The sequence below is a fragment of the Neoarius graeffei genome, chromosome 16 (genome assembly GCF_027579695.1).
Source record: "Neoarius graeffei isolate fNeoGra1 chromosome 16, fNeoGra1.pri, whole genome shotgun sequence".
NCBI lineage: Eukaryota > Metazoa > Chordata > Actinopteri > Siluriformes > Ariidae > Neoarius > Neoarius graeffei.
This window is the reverse complement of record NC_083584.1, coordinates 31,854,851-31,872,970: the sequence shown is the minus strand read 5'-3', so window position 1 is coordinate 31,872,970 and position 18,120 is coordinate 31,854,851. Positions and strand designations below refer to the sequence as shown.

The 18,120-nt window shown below is 43.5% G+C and overlaps 1 protein-coding gene across 1 annotated transcript in view; it reads left to right on the top strand.

Moving 5' to 3' along the window:
* ctnnal1 (catenin (cadherin-associated protein), alpha-like 1) overlaps positions 1–18,120 on the top strand; it is a 176,867-nt gene that overhangs the window by 522 nt on the left and 158,225 nt on the right. The window lies entirely within an intron of this gene.

Below are 18,120 nucleotides of genomic sequence, written 5' to 3'. Positions count from 1 at the left end.
CGCTTGTGTTTACATGTAACCATTTTATTGCCATGTGATTTGGCTCCCTGTGGGTTTAGTCTGTGGGTTTAGTGTCGCTCGACACTCAGAAAGCACAGTGCTCGTGTTTCACTTCACTTCTGCAACAGCTTCACACTCCTGCTGTTCCCCCAAGGGCTCTGTTTCTGACAGGTTCTTCCTGAAGAAGTTCTGCTTAGAACATAAACCCTCCAGTACAGGGTTTTACCACAGAACCTTTTAAGGATGGATTTGTGTTTTCGTATAATACAGGTAGAACTAATTTTTTTTTTTTTTGGAAGGTCTGAGTTCTACAATGGTGCTTGAAAGTTTGTGAACCCTTTTTAGAATGTTCTATATTTCTGCATAAATATGACCTAAAACATCATCAGATTTTCACACAAGTCCGAAAAGTAGATAAAGAGAACCCGGTTAAACAAATGAGACAAAAATATTATACTTGATCATTTATTTATTGAGGAAAATGATCTGATATTAGGGCGGCACGGTGGTGTAGTGGTTAGCGCTGTCGCCTCACAGCAAGAAGGTCCGGGTTCGAGCCCCGTGGCCGGCGAGGGCCTTTCTGTGCGGAGTTTGCATGTTCTCCCCGTGTCCGCATGGGTTTCCTCCGGGTGCTCCGGTTTCCCCCACAGTCCAAAGACATGCAGGTTAGGTTAACTGGTGACTCTAAATTGAGCGTAGGTGTGAATGTGAGTGTGAATGGTTGTCTGTGTCTATGTGTCAGCCCTGTGATGACCTGGTGACTTGTCCAGGGTGTACCCCGCCTTTCGCCCGTAGTCAGCTGGGATAGGCTCCAGCTTGCCTGCGACCCTGTAGAAGGATAAAGCGGCTAGAGATAATGAGATGAGATGATCTGATATTACATATCTGTGAGTGGGGAAAAGTATATGAATCTTTGCTTTCAGTATCTGGTGTGACCCCAGTGTGCAACTAAACGTTTGCGGTAACTGTTGATCAGTCCTGCACACCGGCTTGGAGGAATTTTAGCCCATTCCTCCGTACAGAACAGCTTCAGCTCTGGGATGTGAGGAAACCCACCAACATGAACTGCTCGCTTCAGGTCCTTCCACAACATTTCGATTGGATTAAGGTCAGGACTTTGACTTGGCCATTCCAAAACATTACCTTTATTCTTTGGTAGAACGACTTGTGTGCTTAGGGTCGTTGTCTTGCTGCATGATCCACTTTCTCTTGAGATTCAGGCTACATCCACACGACAACGGCAATGAGATTTTATTAAAAAAAATATCGTGTCCACATGGGCAACGGATCAGTAAAATATCTGGTACATATGGCAACGCAACGCTTGCTGAAAACGATGCAATACACATGCCACACCTCTACGTGCGCTGTAAGACAGTCCCATCGGAGACACCAGAACAATAGAAGAAGTAGGACGCATGCGCATAAACCCCTTCTTCTACCCGGCATGAAGCACTCACAGGAACAAACACACAACAACAAGAAGATGGCTGCAACTACGCGAGGAAATCGTGCCTTCTGTGTGTACAAATTAGTTTTATTAGTGTGCATAGTTTTATATAACTTAATTTTCTTATTGTGTGTGAACATTTTGAAAAGCATTTTTATATAATTTATATAACTTTTTATATTGTGTGTGAACATTTTGAAAAGCAGTCTTATCCAATTAAAAAACAATAAATTCAAGAAATGGTTCAGTTACTTGTTTATTTAAAAGAAAAGCTGTATACAAAAGTGAATGCAATGCAGTGGTTCATACAAAACAGCGAGAGTGCTGCTTGTTCTAGTCTTGTGGTTGTGACGTCATCGTAAACAAATCCGTTCTACTCATCCAGACGACTTCGCAGCGGCGCCGTTGCCAGATTTTTCCACTCTGGAACCCGTTCTCAAAAAATATTGTTTTGGGGCACCCAAAACGCCGGTGCCGTGTGGACGCCAGGCCGAAACGATAAACAATTTTATCAGATTCACCTGAATCCGTTGCCATGTGGACAGGGCCTCAGTTCATGGACAGATGTCCTGATATTTTCCTTTAGAATTCGCTGCAATCACTAGTTGCAGTTGTTGCTGCACAAGGGGATCATACCAGATACTGAAAGCACATACTTTCACATACTTTTGCCACTCACAGATATGTAATATTGGATCGTTTCCTCAATAAACAAATGACCAAGTATAATATTTGTCTAACTGGGTTCTTTTTATCTACTTTTAGGACTTGTGTGAAAATCTGATTATGTTTTAGGTCATATTTATGCAGAAATATAGAAAATTGTAAAGGGTTCACAAACTTTCAAGCACCACCGTATAAAATTCCTTGCTTTCAGAGATCCGGATAAACAACTCACATGACTGAAGGGTGACACCAGATACGTTTTAATGCTCAAAGTGCTCCTGAAATCAGAATTATTGTTTTACAGCTTTTTACACCTGTTTGTAGAGTTATGGACACCGTAAATGTGATTCATTCATTTTCTATAGCGCCTATCCGTTGCAGGTCAAGGATGAGCTGGAGCCAATCCCAGCTGAGTTCGGGTAAGAGGAGGGGTACACCCTGGACAGCTCACCAGACTATTGCAGGGCTAACACAGATACCCCTTTTCAATTAACAGGTTCTTGAACCGATTCCGTTCAGGATTCTTTGAACCTTGATGCCAGCTAGTGAACCACCCCATGTTTTTGCCAATTGTGAGTGAATTAAGGATGCATCATGAACGGAGGGCATTGCATGATTCACAACAGGAGTAAACAGTACTAGCAAGATGGCAGAGTGCATTGATTACCTCTGAGCTTTTGTTCTGTTACTGTAGATTTGTTTTCGGTCCATTTTTTTTCCCCTGAAGAGAGATCCTTTTCTGTTGTGTTCTCCATTGCTACACTCTGCTTCCTGTCCAAACTAATGACACGCCCACTGATCATATCATGGTTCATGCTGGGGAAAAAAACAGCTATGAATTGGTTCCAAATGGGAACAAACTTTTCAGGTTCCGAACCCATTTATTTTTTGGTTGAAATGCTCTGAACGGTTCAAAATTTGGTGCACGAACAAGAACAGAACCTGTTCCCTGTTGGTCAAAAAGGGGTAAGCGAGACACTCAGTGCGTTTACATGCACATCCAAATCGAGCTACTGTCGGTAATCGAGCTAAGGGTCCCAGCAGGGGTGCCAGAGAAATCCAATCCTACATGCACACAAGGAAATCGAGCTATTGTGTGAGGTACATTGTGCACCCGAGCCACAGGTGGCGCTACACGCCCCATCGTGTTGGTACACTTCCGGTTGTTGTCATGAAGAAGAGCTGTTCAAGAGTATAAACAAAGTTATCAGTTCCGTGTTCACAAGAAGAACGATGACGAGGACAGCAACATCGAGATATATATATTTTCTCAACTCCTTAAGCTGAATGAGCATGAACTCTATCTCCTCATTGCTCCAAAAGTGTACGTTTCTACTACTGTTGTCATGCCAACCGAGGCTGTTGTGTTTCCCGCTTGTGGTCTCGTCACTCGTCACTTCCGGAAGGGGCAGTGCTGAAGTAAGTAGCTCGACTACGTAGCTCGATAGGGTTTACATGCACTAAGTAGCTCAGCTACAATCGCATAATCTAGGTTGTGTAGCTCGATTATGAGAAATCCAGTTCGGTTCGATTTCAGCCGAGCTAAGGTGTTTCCATGGCATTTAGAACTTCGATTTCAGTCGAGCTACGGCAGAAATTCGATTTTCTCTATGTGCATGTAAACGCACTGAGTGAAAGTTCACACTTATGGGTGATTTGGACTAGCTAGTTGATCTAATCCACATGTATGTGGACAGTGTGTGGAATTGTATATAGACAAATGGAGAACGTGCAAACTCCACACAGAAAGGCCACAGCTTCAACTCTAGATCGGGTTCGAATCCTGTGAGGCTAACCATCGTGCCACCCCACCAGTATAACAAGTGGTATAACAATATGATAGAATATCTCCAAAATAATTATCTATTTTTTTTTATTGTATAGTTCATGACTTCCAGGTGAAGGACAGAAATATATTTTGATGATTCTTCTTGTCCTTGTCTTAATATCATCCAATTAAATACTTTAGATATGTCCCACCCCCTGGGGGCGTGTATTGTACTCACAGCTCGTTAGCAGAAGACAGGGTTCTTCTGTACATCTTCCTTCACAATATTTTCTTTTCCAACCACGTCTTGGTTGAAGAAGAAAAAAAAAGTTAGTTGGTTGGAGTTTTTTGAAATACTTTTGTGGGTTCAGATCCAGACCGTGGTTCACCAGGTAATATAGAGAAACGGGGTATGAGTAAAACCTTTTAAAGGTCCCATGGCATGGTGGTTTGTTGATGCTTTAAACGGGCTCGTGGAGGTTTCCGGATGTTATATCTGCAGCCTTTCTCGAAATGAACCCTCGGCACGTACATATAGCCTCCTGGGAGAAAGCCCCATTTCAGCGCTTTTCCCAGTGCATCGTTTTGCTAATGAGAAGCGGGAGGCGGGGAAGGGTACAGGGTGGGGGCGGGTCTTATCATTAATATTCATGACATATAAACGTGTTACCTCTGATTGGCTAACAGCACTGTGACGCTACCTCCAGTGGGTCAGAACAAGCGGATGTGGGTGTCTTACTATGGCGAGAGAGAAGGAACAAACCGCGAAGGGAAAAATACCGCGCGCTGACGTCATTAAGGTGCGACGCGAGGAAATAAAATAAATTCAACAAATGTTTGGGTTTTTACTGAACAAACAAATAAAATGAACGAGTGACTTAAAAAAAAGAATGTGGGTGTCTTTGTAAAAACTGTTTTGATTGGCTATTATAACAGAGCATGCTGCATGCTTTTTGGTTTTGTAGTGCAGAGTACCTGGCTAACTGCAGGAAGCGGTTAGCTGCACAGATAATGTAGCCATTGCAAGGCTAACGTGGCACTGATTTTAAAACGGGGCAAAACGACTTAACAGTTCTACACTTACTTGTTCGGTGTTTGTTGCTGATGTGGCAGGGATGCTTGGTACGGACCCAGGCTTCAGTGACAGTTGATGTGCAAAACCTGCCCTGTACTGTCCCAAGTTGTGGAAACATTCCTCAGGAAAATGCTTCCGACAAACATACACCGTCTTAGGTAGACTCGACGGCGTATTATTGGAGTAAATAAAATTAAGCCACTGCGTCTTCAGGGGCTCTCCCGTCGGCAGTAAAAACAGATTCCTTTCTGTGTTGTCACATCCATGTACAGCGCAACTTCCATGTTTGGTGGCAACTTTTGAGCTGGGTGGGCAATCCATACAGTGGGTGGGAATCCAGAGGGGGGGCGTGGGGATCATCTCCCTTGCTGACGTAGGCAAGGGAAGAGTTTATCAACGCGCCGTTTTGACGCGCCATTCTCAAATGTTGGGCATAGTTTGGTTTACACATTATGAAATTTCTAGCCACTGGGGTGACTTAAAAGGTCAGAGGAACTCATTTTAACGTTAAAAAACCTCAGAAAGTGAAAATTTCATGCCATGGGACCTTGAAGTATCGTAGGGAAAGCAAAATTGTGTTCCCCTTAGACTATAGAACCATTTTAAACCACCAAATGGAACCTTTTTCCCTAATGCAAAGCGAACTTTATATAGGTTAACATCCTTTTCTTTTAGATAATAGTGGACATGGGCTGCTTTGTTGTTTGCCCCCTCTGCTAAAACAGTGTTTGGAATGGTGCTCTCCTCCCTATTTCCTGCCAAAGTACATTCATTCCCTCACCTCTGGCATATATCCTGTGGATCCTAACCTACTGCTGATCCTTTCAGGATTTCATACGTTAACTGGATGCTCTGCATTACATTTTCACACGAGACTACAAAATGGCATAACTCCCAAAATAGCACCATATGTAGTGGATAGTGTGATTTGAACAGGACATACGGCTTGGTACGCATGGGAAATTACTTGTCCATGTGACTCTGTAAAGGCCATTAGCATTGATAGTGAGTGTGATTGGGCTAAAAGGTCACTGATAGGCTTTCCAGTCGTCTATTCACTTACCACAAGAAAGGAGGAACCCTTTCAGTGTTTCAGCCTTGCGGAGCTCAGACAATAAGGTTGCCCTGATCATAACCCTCCCCCTTTCTTGGGATTTTGGTCTGTTCCTTGGAGCTCATTTCAAATGTATGTGTGCAGAGCTACAACAAGAGACTGCTAAAAACCAGTAACAGCCTGCATACTATAACAATAAATCATTCAGAATGAAAGGGAATGGATGATGCATCATCATTTATTGTAACAGTATCCGTAGATCACATTATAGAAATTCTCCAAACTGCAAGATCATTAGCAATAAACACAAACTGAGAGACACTGACGCAAGCGCTCATTCATGAAACCTTTGGTTAAAACTGTATGTGCTTTTATAGTAAATGCCCAGCTTGTGGCTGAAGGTTTGTGAGCAAAACACTTGCTTTCCTTCTTCTTGTAATTGAGGCTTTCTTCAGTCGACCGTTTCTTTTTCGGCGCTCCCTATAGTGAACCTTTAAAGCAGGGGTAGTGATTTAATCCCAGGTAATGAGTAAATAATGTGTGTAAATACAAGTGCGAGTATCGTGGTTCAGCATTGATGCTGTCTGAGTGAGTGAAGGAGGCGCACTGATAAACCAGGGAGGAAATGAAGTGAGAAGTGTGTGTGTGTGTGTGTGTGTGTGTGTGTGTGTGTGTGTGTGTGTTTGCTCATTTGGCGGGATGTGCCATTCGTGCTGATCTTCTCCCCTTCTGTTATCAGCCTCGCTCCTGCGGCTGTGTAATAATCATGCCTTGAGACTCCGAGACCACACGCTCGACCAAATTTGCTTTCCTGCGTGCCTGCTTCAGCTTCACATCTGTGCTAGATCATTACCAGTGTCCATGTTTATTGCCTAAAACATGGATCTGTGATTTAAATCAGGACACCTTTTGTAATATTTTTGGTGATGTTACTTTAATAAGCTCTCTACACTCAACTCTGCTTTCTATGGTGCCCCAGGCTTTAAGAGATTTAAAAAGAAAATATTATCCAAGCACGCAGAACAAGGAGTCTCTACATTCCTGTCAGTCATGTCCTCTGTCATGTTGGTGCCCTCTCACCCCTAACTTACACCAGTAATGGTACTTTTCCACTGAACAGCACAGCTCGGCAACAAATGCAAACCCCAGACAATCATACTGAAGATCTGAAGATTTGAACCAGAAGAGAAAAGGGCTGAATAGATCGGTAGCTCAAGTGCCCAGGACAAGATGATAACATGTCTGGACTATTGTGTACGTGTTTGTACGTTGAAACAAAATGTGCTTCACGGTAGAACAATACACCTAGATGATGTAACTATAGTGCAAGTTGCACATTATAAGTCCTACTTGTGTATTGCACTACATAAATATTGGCTTTTATTTGGTGGTTTAATCATGCATGGATGATGTAAACTCTTTTCAAAGTCAGGAACATGCAGGTCTGTGGAAACACTGACAACGTTTGGCCTAACACATGTGAAGAGAAAACACCACAGGCAAAAATTTTCCAATAACTTGCTGGCCTTTTGTCAAGGATGCAAACACAATGTGCTACCTCATACATTTTCCGACATGAATAGCATAATGACTATGGCCTGCGTGGGCAGTAATATGCTTAACTACCTGACTAGCCTGTCATACTGTGTTATGTTGTCTCAGCTAAGATTTTTTTTTTTTAGCCAAGTCAATTAGGTTTGGCGACCAAAACATGGGACCATTAGAGCTTTCATGTGCCCGATGGCCGAGCTAATGAATTTATGGTTTGTCCATTCCTGAGAGAAGCTATTCCACACAAACATTAAACAGGATGTCTGTGTGACTGTTCGATCAGTCGATGGTCTACACCATTTTTAGCTCCGAACATATGTCCTGGAAGAAGGGTGACCGAATTATGGCACCACTTGCATGATGGTGGAAATGGTGCCAATATGGAGGATGCTGAGTCATTTGTTGCAAAAATGCTAGAACGTGTTCTATCCATGCTTATGCTTTGGTGGGGGTTTATATGGCTATTTTGAAAATACCCTTAGAAGAGGGTAGAATTTAAAACGCGTTGTGTTCCTGTCGATGTGAAAAACGTGCGTGGACGTCAGAACATCAGCCTATGTCAAACTATTTTGAATGTACTAGGACCTGGATGATCATGGCTGCTGCCCAGGATGTTACTTTGTGGTCTGTACTTTCTTATTTGAGAAGATGTCATTAGTTTTAAATTTGCTGTGTTTAATTATTCCACCCTTGTGTGGAGACACCAGAATATGATACGCAGTGTACAGCTGGATGAACCACACTGCTTTTGGATAAGCCCTGGGTCAACACTTTGTAATTACGTGCATCCTTAAAGGTCTGATGACACGAACATGACTCTATGCAATTTCTTAAATAAACTATACAACATGGCAAACATGTTAGATTTCTGTTATAACTACGTGAAAAGAAGCTGCTGTTACGCGAATATCCAACTTTTAATTGCACAGCGCAAGAAAACTGGGTCCGTGGCTCGCGGCCATGCTGTGACGTCAGCGGAAGAACACGCTGCGGTTCACTGGCTGTTCTACTCAATGGAAATGGTGCATGAAAACACCGGTGAACTCTCTAGTGCTAGCTCTGAACAAAAGAACAACCAAATACTGGTACTTTAAGCAGTGATAATGATGGCATGATTTTATCTGATTTTAAATAAATGAGATTGATAATAATGTGAATGTTCACAACTAGTACATACAAACTCTGCAGCTTCTGATTCAGCAGCTGCGTCATACTCCGCAAAAACATCAGCAAGAACCTACAATATAAATGGAAATGCAATACGCTAAGCTCAAATGACTTTTGGAAAGTATAATTTCTAAATTTTTTCTACATATTCTTGAAGTCGGTCATCAGGGTACTTATTACCGTTCCCTAACAACGCATGGCAAAGGGTAAAGTGTAGTGTTGCTACGAGTACTTGCTAAAGCCTCCGGTGGAAGATCCTCGATGTGCTGATAAGACATACAGTTCTATATAACACACAAGTGTCACGATAATCACAAAACAGATGCAAATTGTTAAAATACTTAATTTTTAAGCAATCATGTGTTGATCTCTTCCGAATAGAATCTATGATAGCCTACCCTCTTTACCCTTTGCCTCTCGTTGCTAGGCGGCAGTTACATGAAAGCCGCAAGCTTTCACAAGCAAATACATGACTGATATCACGCCGACTTTATGATTACATTTATGATTATCATGAACGTGTACTCTATGATGTGTACTCTATGAGCGCTCTGGAGCGAGTGACTTCCAAGATGGCTGCGCAGACTGCATGGTTATTATTTTTAGCATCATGTCAGAGCACTCTATAGCTCTACGTACCTTTATCTTATGTCGTTTCTCAACACATGTTCTGACACGAGGACTGTCTTTGGAGGAGTCGCCTTGTCCCAGGCAACTGCTGGATCCGGCATAGCTACTAGTAGACCCCCTCCGGAATACTGTAGGCACTGCTGAGGGTAGCAGCACACGTTTGTGCTGAACTGCACACCCAAGAGATTCTTTTAAGCTGGGAAGGGTGTCAAAACAATCCAAATCGAAGTGTTCAGAGCACAGGACGGATGTTGGTGAGGGCTCCCACTTGTCACGAGTGCACCTGACTTGCTTCACCCACTTCGCATGCAGCTCGGGATCTCTGGGAAACTTGAATAAACTTACCCCATCCTTGTGGGTTTTGGAGCAAAAGCCGGCAACACAACGCGAAGGCATAATAACTAATATATAGATATAATAATAATACTAATAATGACAAACTGAACACCTGTCGCATCAACAACAAACTGGTAAGTTAGGAGGAAGATTCTTTCGCTGACGTCATATAGCTCCTCCTCCTTATTCGTCTCCTGGGTGCTGCAGCCCCGTCAAATTTGCCCAAATAGCCGCGTTTTTTATCATAACTTGTAAAATAGGCGCCTTCGTGAATTAATATATGGATCATCAGGAATTACTTTTTATGTTATAAAACATCGCCAAAGATGTCAAAAATGTGTCATCAGACCTTTAAACAACCATTTCATCATTGGTTGACACATAAAGAAGAAGAGGCCTTTGTCACATGCACACTCAAGCATAGTGAGATTCGTCCACTGCATTTAACCCATCTGAAGCAGTGAACACACACTCAAGTGAGCAATGAGCGCGCGCGCGCACACACAAGCGTGTACCCAGAGCAGTGGGCAGCTATGCTACAGCACCTGGGGAGCAGTTGGGAGTTAGGCACCTTTCTCAAGGGCATTTCAGCCCAAGGCTGCCCCATGTTAACCTAACCGCATGTCTTTGAACTGTGGGGAAACCGACGGAGACACAGGGAGAACATGCAAACTCCACACAGAAAGGCCTTGAACCCAGAACCTTCTTGCTGCGAGGCGACAGTGCTAACCGCTGCACCACCATGCCGCCCTGACTGAATACTTTTATTTTTCATATCAGAATTTATACCCTTGTTGATGTTTTTCCATATTTTGCCTTCTCTACCACACAATACACATGCTCTTAATGTTATTCTTGAGGCATGTGACGTAAGTTTACAATATACTTTTGTGCAAGCAGTGCTGGCACAACTTGTTACTCTCATGCAGGATCTTTCTACTTTTATTATTCTCAACATTTTTTAGGACGCTGTTTCACATGAAGAATACCTCTAGGCTGAATTAAGTTACTATGACTTTTGGTGCTGATCTGGATCACCGAACCGGAATGATCCATGAAAAACAGGATTTTTTTTCTTCACTAAGCGTCATTCTCTATCTCTTACCATTCCGGATCTATAGGGTACGGTGACCAGACGTCCCGGTTTGTAAGAGCTAGCGCAAATCACTGTGACTTTAGTTATAGCATCTATCTAGTTTTCATATTGTTTTTGTAGCAGTGGGGATGTTTTTTGTTTTCAAAATCAAGGGTAAAATAAAACTATAGTTTCAAAAATCTCTCTGTACACGTGGACGAGACCTGAAGGACAGGACTTTGTATGTTTCAAAAACAGCCAGTGTCAACTTGGAGCTACCAAAATCACTTGACTACACTCAGAAAATAAAGTACCTTTGTACCTTTAGGGGTACAATGGCTTGTCACTGGGACAGGGCCCTCTAAGGTACTCATTTGTACCCTTTATATACTGCTTGGGAACATATGTGCCTTTTTGGCCCTAAAAAGGTACATGCAGTTACCTTGAGGTCCAGTAATGAGCCCTGGGGGTATATTCGTGTAGGCTGTACCTTAGGGGACAGAAATGGACTCCTACTGTACCTCGTTTCTGACAGTGTATAGTCAAGTTGCACAGTTGTTCCAGATTGTACGCAGTGGTTCAGCCTGCCTCAGGAACAGATATATATTAGTGCTGTCAAGCGATTAAAATATTTAATCGCGATTAATGTCGCGACTGTCATAGTTAACTCGCGATTAATCGCAATTTAATCGCACATTTTTGTCACATGAAAAACCATTGTAATTCTCTTAGCATAAAAAAGTGAATGGGCTTGCTCACCGTTCGAACTACGGGGGTACTCGGGGGATCCGAGATCCCCTGAAACAGACATGAGATCCCTTGAAAACATGATTTGGGAAATGTTGGGGGGTCTCTAAAATATTGGCAAAATGATGTTTATTGACATAGCAATCGTGTGTAACGGGAAGCATTTGCATATCCAAAGTGAGCGCGCGATGGACATCCGCGCTCTGAGACAAGCGCAAGCACCCCCCCCCCAAGGGAAAAAAAAGGGACCCCCCGAAAATATCGGCATAGTTCGAACACTGGTTGTACCAATGTTTGTTTGTTTTTTTTATTGCAGAGCATAACACGTCTCGTCACAGCCACTGCAAAGTGGGGCTGGAGCCGCCGATGGGAAAACGAAACCTAAGCCGAGCACCGTGGCTCTTCGGGGGAGGGCAGAGGACTCTGGCTGTGCGGGGCGTGGCATCATGTCACAGAGCGTTAATCTCGCGATAAAAAAAATTATCGCCGTTAAAATTGAGTCAAGTTAACGCGTTAATAACGCGACATTTTTGACAGCACTAATATATATATAAACTTTTTTTTTTTTCTTTTTAATGCATTTCACACTTCCTGACTCTTTGAAGCATCCCAAACTTATGTTAGTCTCTACTGACTCGCACTAACCATCAAGGCCTTTCTGTGAGTATTCGTTTCGCTCGCTGTGCCTGCATTGCATGATCTTAAGCCAGGACCGGCCTAATGAAGGTTCTGCTGAGTCTTTGATCTGATCAGCCCGATTTTGAAATCCTGTGAAAGGAAAGGCTCATTATTACATATTTGTGCTGGCTCTGTCTTTTGTTTCTGCCAAGCTGAGCACTTTCCCCTCCCCCCCCAAAAAAAGATTTACAGCTATAATTGGACTGCGAGTTCTTTTTCTTTCTCACGTTATGTCGAGTCTTCATGCTTTTGTGAATTCTGTGCCTCTTGCACTTCCGTAAATTTAAACCATTATTAGGTTGTGAAAGTGTAGGAGTTGCGTGTATTCAATTAAACACACAGTCTGACAAATGCAAAGTCTCAGTTACATAGTAAAGGGGACTGTTTCACAAAGTAGCTTACACAAACGTTCTTCGAATGTAACGGTGTGCGCTCTTGGCAGGGAGACGTGATTATTGTTTTAGTTAAATACAGAATCTAAACGCTTTTTCTTTTAATGCTAAGGTAATTATAGGTTGTAGGAAAGACAGCCGGACCGAGCAGTGAACTAACTGCAGAAAGGATAAGCCGCATGCTTCCTTTAGTGATGGTTCTGATGAAAAAAATCTGAGCTCGGTGTGTAAACCCCAAAGGATTCCAAGGCGAAGTAGCTTCCGGTGCTAGAACAACATAGGCGTGACGTATGGTGTGCAGAAATGTTGGATGCGAGTTACCGTATGAGTGTGCTATTGTCATCTTGGTTGTACAGTATTCTGCAACAAAGGCAAAGCCAGAGATGATAAAATATCTACAACCCAGCCGTCCATGTAAAGGCTTACATAGGGAATAGCACCGAGAAATGGGTTAACCGGGCATTTTCGGACTTGCGTTGCAGGCAGTAGTAAAGTTCTATCTGTATGAAAGTTAGTTTTCAGGACACCGTCAAGCACTGCATTTTGTAGCACAAGTACAGGAAATGCAGTTTATCTACGTGTTCTACATTTGCTACATCTCTGACTTGACAGTTCCCACAGAGGCATGTGTTAGCGTCTTTTGTTCAGGCAGTCAAATTGTGTCCTGGCCACCGAATGAGCATCCTCTTCCCTAAATTTTTCTTTTCAACAGCTGCCAACAGAGCAGTTACATTGTCTCTATAAAAGGCAATATGGAGCTGTTGCCCTTTCCTCACTGATAGAGCCTAAGTATAATACATAGTAGTTTCTGGAATGGTGTATCTACACAGTGTGCCAACTATTGGCTGTTTGCGTCACTGAAAAAAAAGGTACACGTCAAAAAAATTGGCCAAGAAAACTGGGAGGACTTGGTTTTAGTTTTCAGCAGCAGCCACCATGAGAGAATTACCGAAGACTGAAGTTTGTAAAAAAGGATCTCTTGGTCCTATGAATGCATGGTATCTGTTATCGAGACTTTTCCATGCAACATGAAGGTCTTCTGGGTATGACGTTACTGATTCAGGGGTCTAAAGTGTTTGATCCATTTTTTTTTAAATATCATTTGTCATATTGGAAGAGCTCCAGGCTATATTTCTGTTACATGGGCCTGCAATCTGTCATCAGGCAGGGTGGTATCTTAACTGGAGCTGTAGTATGATCTGAGGTGGATAAATCAGTAGCCGACAAGTCCAGGACAAGCAGGTTTAATGTCAATAATAATAATAATAATAATAATAATAATAATACATAGTAGTATAAATATGCAAGTGATTATAGACAATCGTGCACTCTGATTGGTCAAGAAATTCAGACTATTTCTTGATAATCACCTCGAGCGACTCGGCAAAACGGCAGCCAATCGCTTAGTCACCGTAAATGAGGAAGAATTACAAATTGTGAAAGAAAATGCTGTTTCTACGCCTAGAAACAGCATTTAAATAAATACTAAATAAACTGAAACGTATCAACTATGGTGGTGTAGTGGTTAGCACTGTCGCCTCACAGCAAGAAGGTCCTGAGTTCGAGCCCACCGGCCGGCGGGGGCCTTTCTGTGCGGAGTTTACATGTTCTCCCCGTGTCTGCGTGGGTTTCCTCCGGGTGCTCCAATTTCCCTCCACAGTCTAAAGACATGCAGGTTAGGCTAATTGGTGGCTCTAAGTTGACCGTAGGTGTGAATGTGAGTGTGAATGGTTGTTTGTCTATTGGCCCTTTTCCACTACCCTTTTTCAGCTCACTTCAGCCCGACACGGCTCGCGTTTCGACTACCTCAGAGCAGCACGACTCCGCTCGCTTCAGCCCTACTCAGCACCCAAAACTCGCACGGTTTTGGAGTGGGGCTGAAGCGAGCCAAACCGAGCTGAGTGAGGCTGGGGGCGTGAGGAGACACTCCCCTGTGCACTGATTGGTGAGGAGGAGTGTCCTCACATGCCCACACACGCCCCGCGAGCACGATGGGATCTGTAAACACCGTAAACCCGGAAGAAGAAGAATTACGAATTACGAGAATTTCTGAAGCCTTATGTGCCTTGCCTCATCTATACGCTCTTGCCAGTATCTGTTGGCGTTGTCGGTGACAACAAGCCACAGCACCAAGACCAGCAACACTAACGACTCCATGTCCTCCATGTTTATTGTTTACTATCCGGGTCGTGAGACTACCGCTTAAAAGGTCACTGATGTCACTGTTTGCGCCGCCTAACGACATCACGTGACGTCCACCCACTTTCGCTAACTCCACCCAATGTGTCCACCCACTTCCAGCCAGCACGGTTCAGCGTGGTTGTAGTCGAAATGCAACTCCAACAGCCCCACTCAGCTCGACTCAGCCCAACTCAGCACGGCACGGCTCAGCCCGACTCAGCCGCGTTGGTAGTGGAAAAGCGGCATATGTGTCAGCCCTGTGATGACCTGGCGACTTGTCCAGGGTGTACCCTGCCTCTCGCCCATAGTCAGCTGGGATAGGCTCCAGCTTGCCTGCGACCCTGTAGGACAGGATAAGTGGCTACAGATGATGGATGGATTTTTTTTTTTGTAATATGATTGCATTTAAATACTCGGGTGATATTATTATAATTTTTTTTTTTTTTATACTAAAACAATCATCTGCCTTAGGCTTAGTGAATATTGGTGGTGTAGTGGTTAGCCCTGTTGCCTCACAGCAAGAAAGTTCAGGGTTCGAACCCAGTGGCCGACGGGGGCCTTTCTGTGTGGAGTTTGCATGTTCTCCCCATGTCTGTGTGGGTTTCCTCCAGGTGTTCTGGTTTCCCCTCACAGTCCAAAGACATGGGGCAGCCTTGGGCTGAAGTGCTCTTGAGCAAGGCACCTAAAGGCCAATTTATGCTGACAACCCAGTCCTCACAGATGGTGTCGCAGATGGTGTCTGCGTAGCCCCCCCACCTTCGCAGGTGCTCGGCGCGCACCTCCCAAAAATTGTGACCACCGCAGAAGCCTCGCAGACAGCGTCGCAGACGAGGGCTCTGATTGGTCCACTCTACATCCGCTGTACACGCACTTCCGCTTCCCTTCTTTCCCGGTTTGGTTTGTTTTCACGACCGCCATTTTTAAAAACACGAGCGAAGATGGAGCAGCACGAAGAGCGGTTGATCGAGGAAGTGAGGAAGTACAGACATCTATACGACTCCAGTTCTAGTCATTATAAGTAACCGGAGGATAAACACTCCACTAACCACACCCACCAACTACTCCTAGCGATTTCGCGACTTCGCGCCCCCTTGCGTTGTGGCGGTGAATAACATCGCGCACGCCTATTACTCCCCGCTCAACGATAAATTACATCTCATCTCATTATCTGTAGCCGCTTTATCCTGTTCTACAGGGTCGCAGGCAAGCTGGAGCCTATCCCAGCTGACTACGGGCGAAAGGCGGGGTACACCCTGGACAAGTCGCCAGGTCATCGCAGGGCTGACACATAGACACAGACAACCATTCACATTCACACCTACGCTCAATTTAGAGTCACCAGTTAACCTAACCTGCATGTCTTTGGACTGTGGGGGAAACCGGAGCACCCGGAGGAAACCCACGCGGACACGGGGAGAACATGCAAACTCCGCACAGAAAGGCCCTCGCCGGCCCCGGGGCTCGAACCCAGGACCTTCTTGCTGTGAGGCGACAGCGCTAACCACTACACCACCATGCCGCCCACTAAATTACAACTGTCTGCGAAAAGCTATCTGCGAAAGCCTTGTCGCAAGAGCATGCAGAGGCCTTAACTCCCAACTGGTCCCTGGGTGCTTTAGCTTAGCTGCCCACTGCTCCGGGTATGTGTGTATGTGCTCATTGCTCACTTGTGTGCGTATGTTCACTTCTTCAGATGGGTTAAATACAGAAGATGTATTTCACCATGCTTGAGTGTGCACGTGACATATAAAGGCTTCTTCTTCTAATGATATTCACCTCACCTTCAGTGAATAATAGTTGAGTTTCAGAAGTTGTTTGCTTCAGAGGTAAAACCGTCTGTTTTGTTATGAAATTTGGTGTGTTTAATTCAAATATGACAATTAAAACAGCTGATCGGCTACAGCTTCCAAGATATTTAAGATTTTACATTTTATACTTTGTGTAGATAGTAACATTTTAAGTATAAATTGTAAACCTAGGTCTCTTCATGTGTTTATGGTTGGTTTACATGATATTTCACCTGTTCTCTTTATGTAACACTAGAAAATCAGCAAAGTTTTTATATAAAAAATGTATTATGAACCAAATGGCAAAAAAAAAATTATGTATAAGTACTGAATAGGTTTCGTCCTTATTCAGTGTGTGCTTGGTGCTTTTTGGCAGCTTGTCTCTTGTATTCATGAAACGGAGCATCTCTTGTCAAGCTTCCATGGATCACCTTCCATGAGGAGAATGGGACAAGATCCTTTTGACAGTCGCAGAACATGAAAACGCTATCATCACCTACCAGGAGATTCCATTGTTGTAATCTGAAGCCCAGAAGCTCTGCCTTACTCTTGGGTAGTTCCAAATCCCTGACAAGGTCATTCAGTTCACATTGTGTTGTCAGGTGTGGTTCAGAGGAGGAGGATGGGAGAAAATCTGGATCATGTGACATTGATGGTTCAGGACCAGAAGTTTCACATTGTTGTTGTTCATCTGACTCAAGTGCGAATGATTATGGTGCATTAAGAACAGGTGTGCTTTTCTGGCGTACTGGGTGTATAGCTGATGGAATGTTTGGATACTCTACAGTCCACTTTTTCTTCTTTGACAAACCTTTCCCAACTGGGGTAAATTGTTATGATCAGTTGGTTCTCTCCAAGTCATTAGCCCTGTAGAAGGCATGGATTTCCTTTTCCTGTTCAACCATTGGCAAAGAATTTTCGCACAGGTGTTACAGCATGTGCGTGGGGCCCAACTCTTGTCCTGATATCCAATTTTGTAACCAAAATATAAAGATGGGCAGGCTTTCTTGATTACAGCAGTTATACTGTACTTTTGTGACGCAAAAGTCACTTCACCACAAACATAAGTTTTCTGCATTGCTCATATGATTTATGAGGCAACTCTGCTCACTTTGTCTAAACAGATAAAGACTTAATGTTGAGTGCATGGCACTGTATGATTTTTTTTTTTGAGCTGATATAGGGCAATTTGTTCAGCAGAGTAATGTAAGTTGACTTATGATTGCATCATCGGCGACTTCTAGGAACAACATGATATCATGTATGATGCAATACCGGCTTCAGATTGCATCATTCATTGTTTTGCCAAAAAAGTAAGTACTATCCAAAGCCAATCATAGATTTATTCATAGAGCCAGTCTTGAAAACTACAGCCAATGAACAATTTTAAGTTTCGTTTTCGTTCTCAGCGACCCAGAATTATTAAAGTTTGACTATGTTTATTTCAGAAGCATTTTGGCTGTAGACCAGTGTTGTTGTTGTAGTAGTAGTAGTAGTAGTAATAAATAAGTTATTTTTATTATTATTCATAGCCCAGTGGACAAGAAGTTTCAACAACCAGGG